We start from the raw sequence: 20,265 nt of genomic DNA on the forward strand, positions 1-20,265 counted from the left end.
GTGTAGCTAAAGTTAAAAGGGTATTCAGTTTTTCTGTAAATTAAACATTGGACTAAAAGCACAACAGGTTTTTCTTGAAGCACTAATCTAATCTGCTCTTTAACAAAAACTTGTAAAGGGTTATAAAAGGTTTATAAGAATCTTATCTTATGGTCAAACTGATTAAAATTGGATAGATTTGTCTATAAGGTTTTATTAAAAATTGGGGTTGACATTAACAGTACACTAATATAAAGGTGAAAATTGGCTTATTTGGTACAAAAATCATATGGAAAGCATTGTGAAATATGAAAGAGTGTTTGGCTTTCTTTGGGTTGTAGTTGCATAAATGTGTTATTGGTACGTGTTCCAAAATTATGAGAAACTCCTATAATTCTGATATGACTTAGTGTATGTTATCAAAGTTATAATTGTTATGTGAAATTGTTATATACCACAGAAGTAACCAAATTTCCTTATTAATTGTGGCTTTAATAGTGGCTGTCCTAAAACTTTTTGCCATCCACAGATGATTATTGTCTTGTGTTGATCCTCTTCAAAAGGTGGTTTATAATCAGCTACAGGACTTTGACAGACATTCTTAAATGCAAGTTTCTGATAACTTCGGAGACTGTGAGATTAGAATAGAGGAAAAACTTTCAAGACTCTCATGGAGAGCTCAAATGTTCATGATAGAACAGGAGTTCTGTTCAAGCAGAACAGGAGTTAACTGCATGGACTGAACTATTAAAAAACTGAAGTAATCTTTTTTTTACTTTTTTGCTTAAAACGTTGCTGAATCTTTTTGTTTTCCAGAGCCAAGAAAACTTTTCTTTTGAGCTATTTATAGCTTTTAACAACTGAGTAAAGTATACTTCTGTGAACAAAATTTGGATCATATTTGTTTCTCTCTACCCAATTTCTCCAGAATTTGGAAACTAGTTGTGAGTATTCTTAATTATGGCAATACAGTTATTTGCATAAGTACAATAAGAATCTTTTTTCTTTTGTAAGAGGACACAATTGGAGAAACTGGTTATTTTACCAAGGCGTTGTCTGGAATGGTGTGCTTTCCTTTAAGGAATCAAACTTGACTTGAGCCAACATAGAGCCATTAGAAGCCCCTTGGGAAAACTGGTCTCATTCCTTGTCTACAAGCCGTGTACAGGGTTCCTGACCTGTGGTAAGTAAAGAATGTCACTTTCTAACAGGCCCAGGAGCCCCAATTTATCTTGGGACCTCAAGAGGAGAGGAGTTTACCCAACTCATAGGTATTTGAAGGTACAAACCCACAGCTGGGCTTGGCTTTAAAATAAAAAAAGTCTTATCTGAGATTCTGTCTATGGAACAGAGTTCCATCGAAGCCAATTTAAAGAGCTTATGTGAAAAATAATTATTCTTGCTGCACTTTATACAAGTAATCATGCCAAGTATAATAAAGCAAATCAGTCTTACCAGGATTTGTTGTTAGTAAAAATGGGAAACTGGAGAGAGAAAAAAAGAAAAATTATGTTTCAAGAACTATGGTACACCTGTTACTAGATTTTAGTCTTAGTTGTTTTTGAGTTTGTTTCTGCAACTTAGGCTAACCTTGCTTATTGCTGTGAACCAACCAATGATCTCTGACTGCTGCTCAGAAGAAACAAGAGGGATGGGTAATGTAAAAATCTGAATCAATATTCTAATTCTGGGCACATTGTAATCATCTAGCAACCCCATATCAGCATGGTTTCAACAGTTGGCCAGTTCATGGAAAGCCTTCTTATTTAATTTACTTGGGATAATTTTACTTATTTTGCCTTACTGTTGTAGAATATAGTGCTGTTGTACAATATAGTGCTGTTGTACTCTGTGTAGGAATGCAGGATAAGCTTACTGAATGTTTTCTTAAATCGAACAATTATTAATCTTCCAGATATCACCTTTTGTTGAAACTTGGAGTTATGAATGGCCCTCACCATACTGATGCTTTCTGACTGAGCTTCTCTCTACCCCAAACACAAGAACCCTAATAGTTAGGCAGGAATACCATCGCCCCTATTTAGCCTGAAGAAGTTACAGAAGATGACTCTTTGTCCATTTACAACTCTTAGGATTAAGGGTTCTTTTATAAAAGGGAGGGGGAAAATGTCAGAGGTGTTGGTACCAGAGCAAATTCATCTTGAATAGGGTCTGGGTAAAATGAGGGTGAGACATACTGGGCTGCAATCCCAGACTGTTAAAGCATTTTAAGTCACAGGGTGAGATAGGAGGTCAACACAAGATATAGGTCATAAAGACATTGCTGATAAAATGGATTGCGGTAAAAAAGCCGGCCAAAACCAAGATGGTGATGACAGTGACCTGGTCGTCCTCACTGCTACACTCCGACCAGGGCCATGACAGTTTGCAAATGCCATGGCAACATCAGGAACTTACTCTGTATGGTCTACAAAGGGAGGCATGAATGATCCACCCCTTATTTAGCATATAATCAAGAAATAACCATTAAAAATGGGCAGCCAGCAGCCCTCGAGGCTGCTCTGCCTATGGAGTAGCCATTCTTTATTCCTTTACTTTCCTAATAAACTTGTTTTCACTTTACTCCGTGGATTAGCCCTGAACTTTCTTGTGTGAGATCTAAGAACCCTCTCTTGGGGTCTGGATCAGGACCCCTTTCTGGTAACACCCCCACCTTAAAACTCAGTGGCTTCCCACTGCTATTGGAAAGAAGACTGAAGTCCTTAATATGCCTAACATATCCCCACATGTCTGGTCCCTGCCTCATTTCATAATATGCTTCCTCTTGCTCCCTGTGATCCTGTCACAGCAACAAGCCTTTTTTCATGCTCCTCCCACATTGACCTTCCCTTTGTACTATTCCTTCTTCCTGGAATGCCTGGAATTACTGGAATGCTATTTACCCACACATCCCCTTCAACTACTTATTTCCTACCTATCCATCAAATCCCAACTCATCCATGGAGTCAACAGCCTTCCTTAGCTCTACAATTAAGTCAGTTCCATTTTTCGCACCTCTCACATCATTCCTTGTTATCACAATAGGAATTCTTTATGTCTTCAAGCACTTCTTTGACTTATGCACCTCTACGCCTCCATTGGACTATAACTATATGAGAGCAGGGACTATGTCTGTCTCCCTCATTGCTCTAACCGTAGAGCTTTGCACATTGCCAGATATTTAGTAGGCACACAAAAGTCACTATTTACACCTGTAGATCCAGCTTCTCAGGAGGCTGAGGAGAGAGGATCACCTGAGCCCAGTGAGGTTGAGGCTGCAATGAACCATGATCACACCACTGCACTCCAGCCAGAGCAACAGAGTGAGACCCTGTCTCCAAACAAAAAAAAAAAAGTCACCATTTGTTGTATAACTGAATGACTTCACTAAACGCTGAGGAATTAAAGAACTATCCTAGGTGCTCTACAAAGAACTACTCTTTTTGTTCTTTAAGAGTGACTGTTTTGGGGTCTGAATAATAGTTTGATTAGACAGTAGGAAATGCTTTTCATCATGAAGGGGGTTATCAAATGCATTGAGAGAACTGACTCAGAGATTGCTAGCTGCCAACATATCCCTTCTCTCCTATCTACATTATTGAGTAGCAAAGTGCCTAGCTAAAAATATTTACATTCCCTCAGCTTTCCTTAAAGGTAAGTAAGGTTGGTAAGATTAAAAAACAAATAAAGCAAAAACAGAAGGTAGGCTTTGGGTAAAGATCCTCAAGAGGATTGACTCAGCTAGGAGGGATGGCCCTTTGCCTCTTTCTTCTTTTCTCCATCTTTCTACCTGGAACATTGGCTTGAGCTCCAAAAGCCATCTTGGACTATAAAGCTGTCTTAAGAACAACAATATGCAGTAAAAATGGAACAGAAAACCACAAGTTTCCTGGGTCCCCAGTGACCAAAACATAGCCATACATTCCTTGGTCTTACTACCTGCCAGTATTTTTTCTAAGAGCAAATAAAACAAATCCTTGTGCTTTTGAGCCACTGAAGTCAGCTCTCCACCCTGCAATCAAACACAATTCCTAACTGATGTGACAGTTAATGAAAAGAAACAAACTCTGCCCTTAAATACCTTAATACCCTACAAATTCCTGAAGATAAGATAGATGAGCCTAGAGTGGCAAGAATTCATCAGGGTTAATCAATTCCAGTTACATCCCTAAGGCAATTATTTATAAATGAGCCAGGGTATTTGATTATCTATAAAGTATCCAGTGATGGACATTTCACCACCCCCTTCATGATGAAAGGCATCTCCTATTGTATATCCAAAATTATCAATCACACTCTAAAAGGATCACTCTTCAAATACAAAACTTAGATGATGTTCAGACTGGCTAATAACCTTAATATTAGCCAGAGAGTTTTTACTTCTAAATTCTATTAAGAATACTATGAAATTTGCAACTTTATTTACATGAAATCAGCTCAATTTAAAAGGGAAGTAGGAAATAGCATTAAATGAGCACTTAGTCTGTACCAGGCACTGTACCAGATGCTTTGTATAAATCGTCTTACATGAACCTCCCAATAGCTCTGTAAGGTAGATACTGTACTCATTTCATAAATAAGGAAACTGAGGACCAGAAAAGGGAAGTGATCTGCCTAAGGTATCTCAAACAAGTACTAAGGCTGGGATTTAAACACATCTGCCTCCACATCCTGTACTATTTCCACTACTCCATTCTGCTTCGAAGCCAGCGATTGCTAGTATCTTGAGTGTGTGGTTGAGATCTCACTAAGTCCTTTTAATGAGCAAATGCTCTTCTTCATGGGATTTACAGTAAGATATTCTTATGGGCTGAATTTTATCTTCGAAAGTCCTAACCTCTAGTACCTGTAAATGTGACCTTATTTGGAAAGAAAGTCCTGATAGATGTAATCAATTAAGATGGGTTCATACTGGATTAGGGAAGTCTCTCATTCAATGATTGGTGTCCTTATAAAAGGGAAATCTGGACCCAGACATACAGAGATAAGAATGTCATAGAAAGATGGAGACAGAGATTGGAGTGATGTGTCCACACGACAGGGAACACAAACGATTGCTGGAAACCACCAGAAGCTAGGGAGATGCAACAGAAGAGTCTCCCCTAGAGCCATTGGAGGGAACAGGGCCCAGCTGGCATCTTGATTGCAGGCTTCTAACCTCCAGAGAACTGTAAAGGAATACAATTCTGTTGTTTTATGCCACTCAATTTGTTCTAATTTGTTGCAGTAGCCCTGGAAAACTAACAGAAAAGTTAGCTTGGACTTCAGCCTGCCTTGGCTTTAGCAATAACGTATGTTTTGTTGAGTATAAAGTGAGGCCCATGTCACATGATATGGGGGTGGTACTATGGTCAAATGAAGCTGGGAATGTGTCCAATACTTCTTCCTGCCCCATCCAGGAAGACACTGAGAAGGGTGCGAGAGATAGAGGGTGGCAGATGGAGTGAGGGAGGCAGGACCACATGTGGTGGGTGGCTTGTGCTAAAGAACTGAGCTGGGCCAGTGAGACGTGAATAAAGAACACGTGTTCTGATGGTGAGGCAGGAGCCCTCATTACTTGATCTAAAGAACTGAACACCTCATTTTTTTCCAATTGCCCAAAATGAGGCCATAAAAGGTAAACCAACTTGGACCTGTGTTTTGATTTTGAGCATCTGTTAGGCTCGGACCAGCTAAAACCCATTGACTAGGGACTGGCTCCAATTTTATATTTTATACAATGCCAAGGACATTGTTAGTGGGTTCATTAAAAGGTTCAGTTAACTGACACGAATGCTTAGAAGCATTGGGGAGATAATTACTCAACGTGTACACCCTGAAATGTATGAAATTATTAATAATAGAAACCCAAGCCAAGACAGTATTCTTGTTAAAATGAAACTAAGTAGGAGATAATGGAAGTGAAAGGTATCTGAAGATGGTTTTTTCATTATTTGGCTTACCTCATGGTGGAAGCACCCATTTCAAAATAGTTTCTAAATGTATGTGTATAAACATTTCAAAGACAATAATTGTAACAATAGTTATAACATCCTGTTAGACTAGTCACCTTTCAACAAAGCCAGTAAGCCAAAATAAATAAATCTTGCCAAAGCTTCTCTCTTATCAAGGTGAACAACTCATTCCAGTTTACCTAGGAACATCCCAGGTTTAGCCCTAAAGGTCCTGCATCCCAGGAATCTCCCCAGGCCTGGGTAAACCTGAACATTTGTCCCCCTGCCTCTAATAATGAAGAGCATGGTCACATGAGCAGGCACTAAAGGGCAGGAAACTGATCCAAAGATCCAAAAGGTAAGTTCAAAGAAGAATCTTATAGGGTAAATACTGGTCCAAGGGATGAGGCTAAAACAAGGCCAGCAGGCTGAAGAGCAAAGATCAGTTTTCAAGAGCACTCACACTGGCTTCTCACGACCACAGGGTTGGTTTCTTCTAAGGCCTCTCTCTTGACTGTAGGTGGCCTTCCTCTCCCTGTGTCTTCACGTTGTCTCCCCTGTGTGTATCTGTGTCCTAATCTCCTCTTCCGATAAGGACACCAGTATTGGATCAGGGCCCACCAGGATTGAGGCAGGAAAATAGGGTCTGGAGGCAGGGAACCTAAGACCATTTCATGCTGACTTCCTAGAACTGAATTGAAAGGAAAATCCTAACTTTCCAGCCTAAGTAACAAAAGGACCAGAGACTACTCCCTTTGCAAACCCCCACCTTTTCTGCACAGCAGATGGGAAATTGAAAGTACCTCTGATTGGTTGATTTTTGCAACCAATCAGACATTTGCATAGGAGTGTGACTTTTGGAACTTCACTTCAGCCTCTGGTTGATTGCTTTCTGCAACCAATTAGACTGATGGCGGGCCACCACTTCATTTACATGAGGTGAGCACCAAGTGGTCAATGGGAAACCCCTAGAGGGTATTTGGACTCAGAAAGATTCTGTATCTGGGCTCTTGAGCCCCTGTGCTGGGGCCCACTCCCACCCTGTAGAGTGTGCTTTTGTTTTCAATAAATCTCTGCTTTTGTCGCTTCGTTCTTTCCCTGCTTTGTGCATTTTGTCCAATTATTTGTTCAAAATGCCAAGAACCTGGACACCCTCCACTGGTAACAAGATGACCTCATTTTACCGTAATTACCTCTTTAAAGACCCTATCTTCAAATATAGTCACATTCTGAGGTACTGGGGGCCTAAGACTTCAACACAAGAATTTTAAGGGGAAAGATACTAAACATAGTGGATGACTTCTAGGAAATACAATTACAGCCCTGAAAACATGAGCATCACCAGAAGTCATGTATGTTAGAGGTTTAAGAAGACCACCAGTTCCCAGATAGCTTACCTACATTTCATAGTATTCGTTTGCCTAAGTCCCACAGCCTAAACATTTTTAAAAAGTGAGACTAACAGTTAGGAACCACAGAGGAACTAGCACAGGAGAAAAAAAAATAGTGAAAGACAAAGAATCAGTTCATTCATGGCATCTAACATTCACACTGCACTTGATAGTCTGTGAGCATTTTCCACCTATTATTTCATGCATCTGCACAACAAGCCTGTGAGCCAGGGTCCTTACTCACAACCAAAGTCCCCCACACCCAGTTCCAACCACGCGGGTGCTTAAGTGCATGGTGACCATTTTATTACTTGCTTTTGGCTTTGTGCTGTGTGGCTTGCTCTGTGGCTCATCATAAGATATTTATTCCAGATCCCTTCCTGGTGAGACATGTAGATGCTGTTTCATCAGAAGTTGCGTGGGTCATGAAGCCCAAGGCCAGCAGTTCTGGATGCCTCCATGAAGCTGGATATTGCTTACTTGTTAGCATCCCTCTCTGGCAATCATCAATAACCTCTTTTCAAAAGTACCTCCTTATACAAGACTCTCATCAACTGATTTCATCATTTTTAGCACTGAAACCTTGGTCTTCCTGCTCTCTGCTCTGACAGCATCTGTCTGATAACCTGAGAAATCAGAGTTTCACCCCTGAAACTAAACAGGCCATTATTTCCTAAATTTAAATGATGACATGACAAGCCTTCACCCTATCTGTTTCTTATTTCCTTGAACTCTCCCACCCTCACCAGCAGCCAACACAAATCACAACGCAATGCAAAGGCCAGGCCACAGAACACGCTGTGAATCAGACAGTTTCAGAAGACGTCATTCACACAATGTGCACGGCACTTCCTGCACAGCCATCTCTGTGCCCCTGCAAAGGGCATGTGGCATGAGGCAGTAAAATAAGTATAGTCTGTGTTTGGGTATGAAAGGTGGTGGGTGGGGCGTGAATACATCCAAGATATGCTTTAGGACTAAGTCAAAAGAGAACTGAGAGTGAGAAAGAAGATTGGGATGACCTCCAGTTGCCCATCCAGATCCCTGGAGACTGATCTTCATGTGCTAAATTAACTATGTCCCCTTACCCTCTGGCTTCTAGATGGGCTGGGGTAATGGGAAGGACTGCAGAGGGTGGAGGGTGGGATGAGAGAGCAATTGGGGTATTTATCCTCCCCATTTCCTCCTCACCAGGCCCCAGTTTGACAATGGTGCATTCCTCTAACCCCAGGCTCAGCTCCTGCCAGTCTTCCCTCTCCAGCTAATCCTTTCTCAAGGAACTCTTCCTCCCCGGCCTCTTCTGGCCTGAGGATTCTAACAGCTTCCCAAGTTGCTGGCCCTGGGGGGCTTCATCATCCCTCACTGGTTTCCCTTAACCTTGCTGACCCCATAGAAATAATTCTTCAATTAAACTCTCTTAAATCACTCCTTATACATTCATTTAATCAGCAACCATAATTGAGCAACTTTGGTAGGCCTCGTGTCATTCACCCTAAAAGAAACAAGGATGAATAAAACTGGTCTTTCCCCTAAGAGAGTTTTGAAGCATCTTTTTTCTTGTTCGGACATCAGACCCTGCCTTCCCTATGAGGAGGGAGGGCACCAGACCCTGCCTTCCCAAACACTTGGAATTTAACCAGCCACTCCTGAGTTTCTTGTACCATGATGGCCACATGAACTAGGTTTGGCCAATTATGATACTCATCCCCTGCCACAGTGATTGGCTCAGGGATGAACATGTAACCCAACACTGACTTCATCTCTCACTGGTAATTTTGTCAGAGCTACTATAGAAGTTTTTTCCTTTTTCTAAGTTTGTTACTTGTGAGGGTGTTGTGAACCTGGAGCTGTTGATGGCCATGTTGGCTTCCCTATTGGAGAGTACCAACTGAGAATTCGGTCAACACAGATGAAAGCAGAGTTGGGAGGTAGAAAGTGTGAGAAAGACAGGTTCCTAACATTCTTTGTATACCTTGATCCAAATGGATCTGAATTCCATCTCTGGAATGTTCAGTTATCCAAGCTATTTTGTCTAAGCAATTTGAGTTAGATATCTGTCTCCTGCAAACAAAACAGTCCTGAGTAGTAAAAATGGCCTCCTTTACTAATCCATGCTACACCAATAGTCCAAGGCACCAAAGACTTGTCAAGGGAAAGAATTCCTTCACACAGTCACTAACAGTATCTTTAAAGAATGGGGAGCAGGTGGAAAAGAACATTCCAAAGTGCAACACACTTACATGAGACAAGAATGTTAGATCTTAACTTTAGGGATTTCCCCTACATGTCTTGAAATTTAAATGTATTCATTTTAACATAAGTAAACAGGGAGAGCCAAGTCCTTATCAAGAGACAACATGCCCATATCAAGATACACAATTGATCCTTGAATCTTGACATCAAGATTTTGTTCCCACAATAATGAAGTTGAATTGCCATGTGCTTCTGTCAGATAATGACATTTAGGTTGATGTTGTCATTAATAAAAAAAAAATCAGAAATAGCAATCTCTCAGCCGGGCACCGTGGCTCACGCCTATAATCCCAGGATTTTCAGAGGCCAAGGTGGGTGGATCACCTGAGGTCAGGAGTTTGAGACCAGCCTGGCCAACACGGTGAAACCCCATCTGTACTAAAATTACCAAAAAAAAAAACCCTATCTCTACTAAAATTACCAAAACAATTACCAAATCAGTGCACACTTGTAATCCCAGCTACTCAGGAGGCTGAGACAGGAGAATCACTTGAACCCGGGAGACAGAGGTTGCAGTGAGCTGAGATTGCATCACTGCACTCCAGCCTGGACAACAGAGTGAGACAGAGCAAGATTCTGTCTCAAAAAAAAAAAAAAAAAAAAAAAAAAAGAAGAAGAAGAAGAAAAAGAAAAAGAAATAGCAGTCTCTGAAAACAAAGAGCAAAAACTTTGTTTTGTCCTTTCCATTTAATACTCACTGAAAAAAAAATCACACTTTTCCTAGCTTAATGCAACATGAAAATTTGGAAATAAAACCTAAATTATTTTCATATTCCTTATTTATCAACACTTACAACAAAAGGCCTCTTTAGCATACATACCACGCAAACCAAGATGAACAAGTTTTGTTCAGATCAAAACAATCAAATATATTGCAAATTTCTTCCTCAAATAGGAGCTTTTCATAACTAAACTCAAGGAGGAATAAATCACAAAATGTTATATCCAGATTCTTTTATTAATGTGACATTAAATCTTGAAAATCCCACAGCAACTACTTTTAACAATTTTAAAGAATCCAAGTCATTTTCATGAGATGTCTTTTTCAATATTTTTCAATGCTTCCTCAAAAGTTAATTATTTAAGCTGAAGTCCTGGAATGTTTAGGCTTTGGGGCACCACTGAGAGAAACAAAAGCTGGAGTTACAAGAGCAGAGCTGGGAAATTGTTGAGAAAATCGTCAAGAAACATAAATGCTTGAGGGACTCAGAGAGTTTACACACATGTTCACGGCAGCATTATTCACATTAGCCAATAGGTGGAAGGAAACCAAACGTTCATCAACAGATGAGTGGATAAACAAAACGTGGTATATACATACAGTGAGACATTATTCAACCTTAAAGAGAAAGGAAATTCTGACACATGCTGCAACATGGGTGAACCTTGAGGACATTATGGTAAGTGAAATAAGCCAGTCATAGAAGGACAAATATTGTATGATTTCATTTATATGAGGTGCCTAGAGTAGTCAAATTCATAGAGCAGAATGGTGGTCGCCAGGGGCTGTGGGAAGGAGGAAGTGGGGAGTTGTTGTTTGATGGTAAGTTACAGAGTTTGAGTTGGGGAAGATGAAGAAGTTCTGGAGATGGATGGTGGTGATGGTTGCACAATAATGTGAATGTACTTAATGCCACTGAACTGTACATTTAAAAATGGTTAAAATGGTAAATTTTATGTTATGCATATTTTATACCACGACCAGCAACAAAAACCCTCAAAAATGCTTAAAGGAGCAGGCAGACACATGGGCACGTGAAGCCAGTCAGGATGTGTGACAGACAGAAGGGTGAGGACCAGTGTGCACGCGTCCTCTCTAAAGAGAACACGCATCACTCAGCTCTCCGATTGCTGTCAGGCAGGAACTGGACCCAGTATTATATGTGGATATTATGATTTTTCAGGAGAAGCCTGAAATCCGCATTTTTATAAAATATCCTCTTTTTTTTAAGTTAGCAACAAATTTTAAAAAGTTTTTAAAACACTGCAAGTCAAATAAAGGGTGTCTGCAGGCCTCTAGCAGACACCTGGTTTAGTGGTGAGTTAGCAGCCCTCTATATACGAAGGCTGCACTGGATCCAGGGCAGAAAGCCGAGTCCTAACAGTATTAGCTTGTGTGGGCAATTATTTCCAGATTGTGTTGCTGGCCTATGCATTCACAAAGGAAGGCCTAGGAATATATCGCAACCATAACCTTATTCTCGGAAGCTTTGAACAAGTGGAAATGGGGTGTTTTATGTGTGTGTTTTGTTTTCCTTTTGTGTGGCTAAAATGAGAGCCTTTGGAATTCTTGTATGTATAAGAACAGGCTGTTCATTTATTGACCAGTGTAATAGATTCCCACATTAGTCTCAGACTAGAAATGAATGCCCCTTTGAAGAAAGGGTAGAATAATAAAGATGTGAGCAGCATTTATCCAAATTACATGAAGGGCAACTTAGCAGTATTAACACCTCTCACTCTTACAAATGGGGCTGTGTGGGAGCCTGAATTTTAAAACAAAATCAATGTTTTAATTTTCTATCTTATGGAGTTGAAGCTGGGGGTGGGAGAATGACTTCTAAATAATAAAGCATCTTATAACAAACTAACATGAGTTGTAACTAAGTAAATGCAACTCTGAAACAGAACTCATAGCTCTTAAAACTCATCCTCTATTCTTCGAAATAATCAATTTTATTTGTAGTGTTTTTCTTATTATTGCTATACTGTAAATGAAGCACATAATGTCTTTTGAGTAAGAATGTGATGTAATTCATTGATTGCTAGGCAATAATATTCAATTCATTTTAACAAATGTATATTGAGCACCTTTTCAATGCTCAGAATTGTGATGGGCACAGCAGGTAATACAAAAAAAAATTGTGTCCATCCTCCTGTCACAATTAACGCTCCACCCAACAACACAGCTCACATTTCAAATACGGCAACAAGGAAAGCAAACGTGAAGCAATTAGCGCAGAGACGAAGGCAGAAACTACCCTGCAGCTCCCCTTGAGTTCCACAGGGAGGAAACATTTTGTGCCCTAATACCCCTAACCCTTTCTGGGGGTCCCCTTGTTATGGCACATGCGTCAGAGCTGGCAGGGACACCAGAGGACATGGAGCAGTCTTCCGCCTTCAGATTTGGTATTTATTGCACAGATGAGGTATCTGAGGCTCAGTTAAGGGATTTTTCCAAAGGCACCTAGCAAGTGGAAAAAGGGAGCAGAACCCGGAGCCCAGCTTCCGAGGCATGACCCCCCAGCCCCGCTCCACTGCCCATTGCCTCAGCAGCAGCGAGCGTTCTTCCTCCACTGCGGAAGCACTTCCTGAGCTCCTCCTTCTGCACACCAGGCTCTGCCCAACCCCAGCGGATGTCTCGGATGCAGTTCGTTGCATTTATGAAAGTTTAATGGCAAGATCAAGGGAGAGGAGAGAGAGAGGGGTGGGTGAGCTCTCGGTTTCCAGCTGGGCCTCCCAATTCTCGTGCCCCTCAGGGGTCACTACAGGTCCAAGGCCTGGTCCTCAGCTCTGCACATGCAGGAATTTGATTTTATCAGTTCACTCGGGGGTGATGAGACCCTAGGGGACCAACTCATGCCAACTAAATGCTCAAGACGCTGATTGATAAACCAGAAGGCCACTTTACTTGAGTATCCTGGGAAACATATTGTCGGGTGGATCCGGATATGCTTCTCTTGGGTTTTGAAGTCCTTTTGGGGAAACCAGATGAGTAAGGGGAGACTCTGTGGAAAATACAGACTCAGAGGAAAGGAACCTTGGTGGACTCAGCTCCACGCCAACCTCCTAGCTGTCCCTGTGCCTTCCCTCCCCTCTACTGTACTTGCCAACGATTGCCACCTCTCTTCTCCCTAAACACACTCTACCCCTTTCTCTGCCTCTTCAAATCCTATTAATAAGTTAACACCTAGTGAGTGTTTGCTTACTACAGGATGGGCACAGTTCTAATAGTTTTATATAATTTCCCTAACACCCAATTCTCTCTTAAAAGAGAGAATAATGACAGTCCATACCACACAGTGTTAGGAAAATTATATAAAACTATTAGAGATAAAGGCTCAGGGGGGTTAAGTAACTTGCCCATAGTGACGCAGCTAGCAAGACACCACCAGGATTCAAACCCAGGCAGTCAGACCCTAGAGCCCATGTTGGTTGTTTTTGTTTTCTTTTCTTCTCTTTTCTTTCTTTTTTTTGAGACATGGTCTTACTATGCCACTCAGCCTGGAGGGCGGTGGTGCAGTCACAGCTCACTGCAGCCTTGACCTCATGGGCTCAAGCAATCCTACTGCCTCAGCCTCTAGAGTAGCTGGGAGGCACTCTGACCCCCTCAATGCCTATCTCACTGTTGTTTGCAATTGAAAAACCTCAAAACAGCATGCGAAGAAATAACAATTGTTAAATATGAAAGTCAACATTACATGAAAATCAACAGAAGAGAAACATTTTGGCATATGAGGGGACTTTTTTAATCCCTTAAATACAAATTTTTAAATAAGTGAAAAGGCAACTGCCTGAAAAGTTTGATAGGCAAAATAAGCTGATAATTTGTTCCAATGGACGTCTGGGATCATTGTAGCAGGTGGAGTAAGCAAAGAGACATGGCAATTCTGTTAGTACAAAGTTATATCTACAAATACACACACGCATACGCATACAAACACATACACACAAACTGCTACTGAACATCTGAGGTCGCGTAGACTCAAACTATATCCGCACGCGTGAAGACTTGCTGGTTTAACCTCCACACGACTTCAAGTCCCTGATTATATACTTAGTTCCTGATTATATAGTTAAAAACCAAGCAATTATTTCCCAGTGAGTATTAAGATCATCGATATATAAACTGGGGATTTTAATCATTAGCTAAATAAACTGGGTTTTAAATCCTAGGCACTGTGAAGGTTTACACAAAGCCTGTATGTAATTTACCAAAGTCATTTTAATGCCAGAACAGCTTAGATTTCAAATAGGGGGCACCTAGCAAGAGCCCTTCAAGTCTTATCCTTCTGCTTGATCAAAAAGTAAAGACAAAACCATCCTGTGATTGGCTTTCTCAAAAAGTTGCAAATCCAATAACCATTTTCTTTGACTTAATATCATCATCTTTCAGAATTATAACCTAAAAAAACCACAGAGGATGTAGGCCTACCCCTGCACTTGGGATTTCCTAGGTCTTTAAATTTGTCACATAAGAATCAGCCTGTGGTCCAGTCTGCTTTTCCTGGGCCCCAAAACCTTTATTACAGCTGTCCAGTTATTTGTAATAGACCTGCAAATGTTCAATAGTGATGTGGGTTGTTTTTGCATGGACATTATCCCCTCCCATTTCTTGTAATACTAACATGTCAATTGTCACGGGAGACCACACTCCCCCATTCCCAGTCCATGTGCTTCAATGCATGTGTGGGGAGTGGAAGGAGATTTAACCCCTTCCCAGGGATGGACAATGACCCAGGCCTGACCAATCACCTTGGCTGCCATGTTTGGTTGAACGATAGGCATGAAACCAATTCAGGGCAATGAGAATCAAACCTGGGAACTTTGCAGTAACTATGGGGAAAGAGAAGCTCTCTGCTGGGATTGTTCAGCGAACAGATAAGCCTGGAGCTTCTGATGGTATCTCGATATAATGTAGAGAGGATGTGCCTGAGGATAAAATCAATCCAGAGGAACACAGAGCCAAGAGATAGATTTCTGATAATATTGCTTGAGACCTTGATAAGGGCAAGCCTTTGCCTTTACAATCACATGAACCAATTAATTTGATTTTTTTTCTAAGCCGCTTTGAATCAGGTTTCTATCATTTGTAACCTAAAGAGATACAGACTGTATAGCTATAGATATATACAGATTCTTTTAAGTTGAAACTTTGTAAAGATAACAAAAAATGTTTATCACAGTATAAAATGAGTTTGTACCAGAGATGTTAATTTCTTGCTATGAACCACTTCCCATTCCAGTGTGCACTGCCTTTCCCACAATCCCCTGCTCAGGGAAATGGCCACCAATGAAACTAAGATAAACAGCAACACAAAGGCAGGTAATTATTTTGCTGCCCAGGCTCCAACAGCTTGTGTTGCCTTTCTCAGTGAGCTGGACTAATAGGAATCTCTTGCTTATAGATTTATGCCAGGACATGCTGAGGGAAATTGAAGTCTCATGGTACAGACTTATGGGTTTGGTTGACCCTTCAGGGGCCATACGTAAGATAAAGAAACAAGATAGGACAGAAGAAGAGGGGCTAATTGAGCAGAGACCACATGACCTCTGAGAAAGAAAATGGCTCCATTCCCGATTTTCCAGTCCCTTGTTTTGAACCCCATGAGGCCCAGCTGTACTTTGATTCACTGTCATGGAATCTATTCCAGGAACAGGTCTAGAATAGTGGTTAGAAATCATGGCTCCAGAGTGACCTGCTGGGTGCGACTCCTGACTCCCACTTTGCACACACCTGCCTTAGAGAACAACCTCTATGCCTGCTCCTCCATAGTAAAATGGGAATAATAACACACTACCTCCCAGGATGGGCGAGAAGATTCCGTGAGATAATATACTCGGAACAGTGTCTGGCACATAGTGAGGTCTGAATCAATGAGAGTAGTAGTCATTGCTACAAGAACCTCCGTTACTCAAATTAGTTTGAGTGACATCCTAGTCCTTTACCACCAAGAGGGCACATCTAGAACAACAATTTTTTTTTTTGAGACGGAGTTTCACGCTGTCAACCAGGCTGGAGTGCAGTGGCGCAATCTCGGCTCAGTGCAACTTCTGCCTCCCAGGTTCAAGCAATTCTCCTGCCTCCGCCTCCCACGTAGCTGGAATTACAGGTGTGCACCACCATGCCCGGCTAATTCTTTTGGTATTTTTAGTAGCGGGGGGGTTTCACCATGTTGGCCAGGCTGGTCTCAAACTCCTGACCTCATGTGATCCTCCAGCCTCAGCCTCCCAAAGTGCTGGGATTATAGGCGTGAGCCACCGGCGGAACAACAATTTTCTAAATAGTTAAGTATAAATATATTTTTACACAGTACGTGTAAAACTATTAGCATATAGTATATATATATATATATACACACACACACACACACATATACTACAGCTGTGCATAGCACAGGAAAGTGTCTCAGATGTGTGGACACATCCCTGTTCTCATCCTTATCCTGCAGTGTGCCCTGATCCTCTAGGGTCCTGCACTGAACCTTCAGGGCTGGTTAATTTCATATACAAGGGCTGACATGACAGCCTCTAAGACTTCTCTCTTTGTCTGCAACTGCTGGAAGCTTGGCCTCCTCTTAAATTGCAGTCTATAGCTCTAGCTATTTCTGCAGCTCCTTGTTCTTGTAGGGGAGGTGTCCTGTGTGTAATGCATGCACTCTGCAAAAAAAATGCAGAGGCTGTGGAATTAGGAGAGTTTCTATAGACCATTCTGTCTTTCAGTATGTAGACAACAGCTAAGCCCAATCCATAAGCTTTCTTTCATTACTCAAACCACTCTCCTATGACACTTCCTGTGTCAAGTGGGCCCACCCCTTCTGAGGTTGGAAAGAAAATTCACCTGAGGCTGGAGGGTTTTGATTCTTCTACTGCTTTGTCCCCTTCTGTGAAAACCACATAAGTAAGTTCACAGACTTTGTCCCTTTCCAAGTAAGTACTATTTAATCATTCTGAACTGCTGATGTATGCTTTCCAGCCCTTAAAAAAAAAAAACTGATTTTACTAAAGAAAGATGATATAAATCAACTTGCAAAGAAACTTTTTAATTTAAAAAATTATTTATCCACAGCCTATATATGTGTGTACATATATATATATATATATATACATAGAAATATTCTTCAAATCTGTTCCCCAAAATGCATTATGAATAAGAGGCACACGAGAGTCCTAAAAAGGAACAAATTTGGATTTCTTAAGGAAAAAAGTAAGAGTCTTTAACAATGGCCCTGATACATTTTGTTTGGCATTCTTTTCTAAAAGGCAATAATCAAGGAATTAAATCTATATTCCTCAAGGCCTTTCCCCCACCCTTCTGGTAAAATCAAGGTATGAACTTTTTAGTATAATTGCTACTCTAAAAATCAGAGAACTAAAGTATTCTTACAGCTACAGAAGAGGGCTAAGGAAAGAAGGGCTGAGCTCATTCAGCACACTACCAAGTCCCAAGTAAAGGGACATTCTCATGTGGGAATAAGCCAATTTTTGACTTTAGAGACAGTCCCTTGAGTTACAAGCTGATCGTGTCCTAAGTTTCTTTCTAACCTGAAATGTTCAGAATTTAGAATGTATTCTCCTCTAACAGCAACATTGTAAGCACTGACTTATGTCACCCTAAAGAAAGCGTTCCTGAGAAGTCACATAGTTTTGTCTTGAGGGTCCTGCCACAACTTGTGTCCTTCTTTTATGGAAATGCATTTAGAGTTCCAAATAAGACATAGCGTCTCAGTGCCTCTGACCCTACAGGACTGTCACCAATGCCAAGACGCCAGTGGTGGCCAAGGCCTGTGTCCTTCCCCTCACCCCACCCACACTGACCTGCAGAGGGAAATCTCAAAGGGCAAGAGTAGGGGCAGGAGGGGCCCTTCCTGCCCCTGCTCCTGGTCCCCACTTGGCCGCCAGCAGAGAAGGCAAAAAGCAGGAACTAGAGGCCAGCAAGGTACAGGATAGGGGAGGGAAGGAGACTTGGCTGAGACTTGGGCAGGCCAGCTCCCCCGCCTCAGCTGGGGACTGCCTGTGCTCTTAGCTTTCATTTCCACTGTGGGTTGCTAAGTGCTATACATAATGCAAAAGTAAATAGTTACACAGCGCAGTTTGGCATACACAAAAACACACATCAATCAGCCAAGGGGGGAAAAATACTCTCAAAGTTTCTAGGTTTATTTTTAGATCCTGGTTGACCAGTCGAGTAACCTAAATGCCCAAAGGAAGAGAAGTTGGGGCCGAAAAGTGTAGTTATTTAGAAACAGAGGACACTGACACTGAAGATCTCTAAGACCATTTGAGCTTATAAAATATGCATCGGTCAAGTCCTCAGGTGTTTTAAATGCCTCACCGTAGTTCTCTGAATAGGAAACAGCACGCAATGCACTCGTGAGACTTGCTGGACAGAAAACATCCTCCGTCATTGCAACCAAGGCAGCCGAGTAGATGCAACACAAAATATTGATATCCTTTTGTAAAAGTCTAAGGACGATAGCAGGAGCTACAACAATACTAAAGTAATTAGTAAATTCTTCAAGGAGAGGAAAAGTGTTTTTTTCACCTTGTATTTCCCACATCTGACATAGTGCCTTGGACAGAGCAGGTTCACAATAAATGTTTGTTAAATAGGAATAATAATAATAATGCTCCTGGAAGAGCTCCCTTTTTAAGATTCTACTTATAGTGATCAAAGTAGCTAACCAAGATTAAAGTTGCAAACACAGATTTATCACTAAGAAAGGGAATCAGAAGGACGACCACAAAAACAGACAGAATTACATAATATAATGAACTATCGGATTGGAAAGCAGGAATAACCGTGCGTGAATCATTGAGATTGGCTCAGCCTCGTCCCCTGTAAAATGAGATCGTATCTGTGGCCCTCCTACCTCACAGCAACGCAGGAGTGATGAAAATGTGAAATCGTTAGCAGAAGCACTCTGAGCTTCTCAGACCGCACACTCCCATGGCATCCTGATATTCAAGTTCAAGGCAAAGATCTGGGGCCTGAGAAATCAGGTTATTCTCAGTGTAACTACCTAATTCCAGGTAAATGCAAATTCTTCCCTCCCTTAGAAAAATACTCTCCTGATTATTTGGTTTATTAGCTATAAACCGCTAGTTTATAGCTGAAAAAAAATGTACACATAAAAGGTATAACTTGCTTTATGGAAATGAAAGGTTTTTTTTTTTTAAGCCTAATTCTATAAAGGGTGATGGGACAATTCATCAGTAAGTTAAAGGAGAAAAGCAATCAGTTTGGCCCCTTATTTCCTCCTCATCCTACACAAAAATAAATTATAGTTGGATTAAATAATGATTTTTTTGAAAGTTAAGAATTTTTTAAAACCAGCAGACAGCAAAGCTGAGTAGCAAACCCTGTCAAAGTGCAGAGCAGGCTGTCCCATCAGTGGAATAAATTTCAGGGAAACATTTGCCCACTCGCCAATGTCAAACTATGTCAAATGGGCAAGTGGTATACTAATATTTGGGGAAATATTTGTAACAAATGTGCCAAAGACATTTTATTATGATAAAGATCTTATGTCCACAATATATATTTTAAGCAAAAAATAAAGCAAGTTACAGAATAATATGTATACTATGACTCATAATATCAAGCCCCCTTTGTATCTTTGAAATGAAGTGTATTTGTGTGCACACATAAACACAAGATACTATAAAATAAAATAAAATATGCACAATATAGAAAATTAGAAAGAAGAAAGAATCACTCTTATTTCAAACATTCAAAGGCATCCTGGAGTATTTATTATCATTACTTAATATAGAGTTTTTTTCTTAGTTATGTAGTCATATTTATCAATTTTTAAAATTATTTTTTCACTTAACCCTACGTCCCAAACATTTTATCTTTTATTCTGCAATCTTTGTAGACAATGTTTTATTGCATATATAATATTTCATCTGAATTACACCCAGATCTTGTAAAGGTCTCCTTGTGGAGAAAGGTAGGGAAACACCCAGACCTTTAACACTGGCTC

General features: G+C 40.8%; 2 protein-coding genes across 8 annotated transcripts in view; both read right to left on the reverse strand.

The window, feature by feature from the left end:
- Positions 1-6,671, reverse strand: part of LOC129135751 (phosducin-like protein 3) — a 239,181-nt gene extending 232,510 nt beyond the window's left edge. Inside the window, exon 1 of the mRNA XM_063816492.1 lies at positions 6,376-6,671. The gene's annotated coding sequence lies outside the window, so the exon portion shown is untranslated. The remainder of the gene's footprint in view (positions 1-6,375) is intronic.
- Positions 1-20,265, reverse strand: part of NCALD (neurocalcin delta) — a 445,958-nt gene that overhangs the window by 411,559 nt on the left and 14,134 nt on the right. For 2 of the 7 annotated variants that reach the window (XM_063816497.1, XM_063816496.1), the window contains exon 1: positions 6,376-6,688. The exons of 1 other annotated variant lie outside the window; for it this stretch is intronic. The gene's annotated coding sequence lies outside the window, so the exon portion shown is untranslated. Of the gene's footprint in view, positions 1-6,375; positions 6,708-20,265 lie in introns of those variants that run through there. 4 more of the 7 variants (XM_063816494.1, XM_063816499.1, XM_063816495.1 and 1 more) reach the window with 4 other exon arrangements.

This window comes from Pan troglodytes, chromosome 7 (genome assembly GCF_028858775.2).
Source record: "Pan troglodytes isolate AG18354 chromosome 7, NHGRI_mPanTro3-v2.0_pri, whole genome shotgun sequence".
Taxonomy (NCBI): domain Eukaryota; kingdom Metazoa; phylum Chordata; class Mammalia; order Primates; family Hominidae; genus Pan; species Pan troglodytes.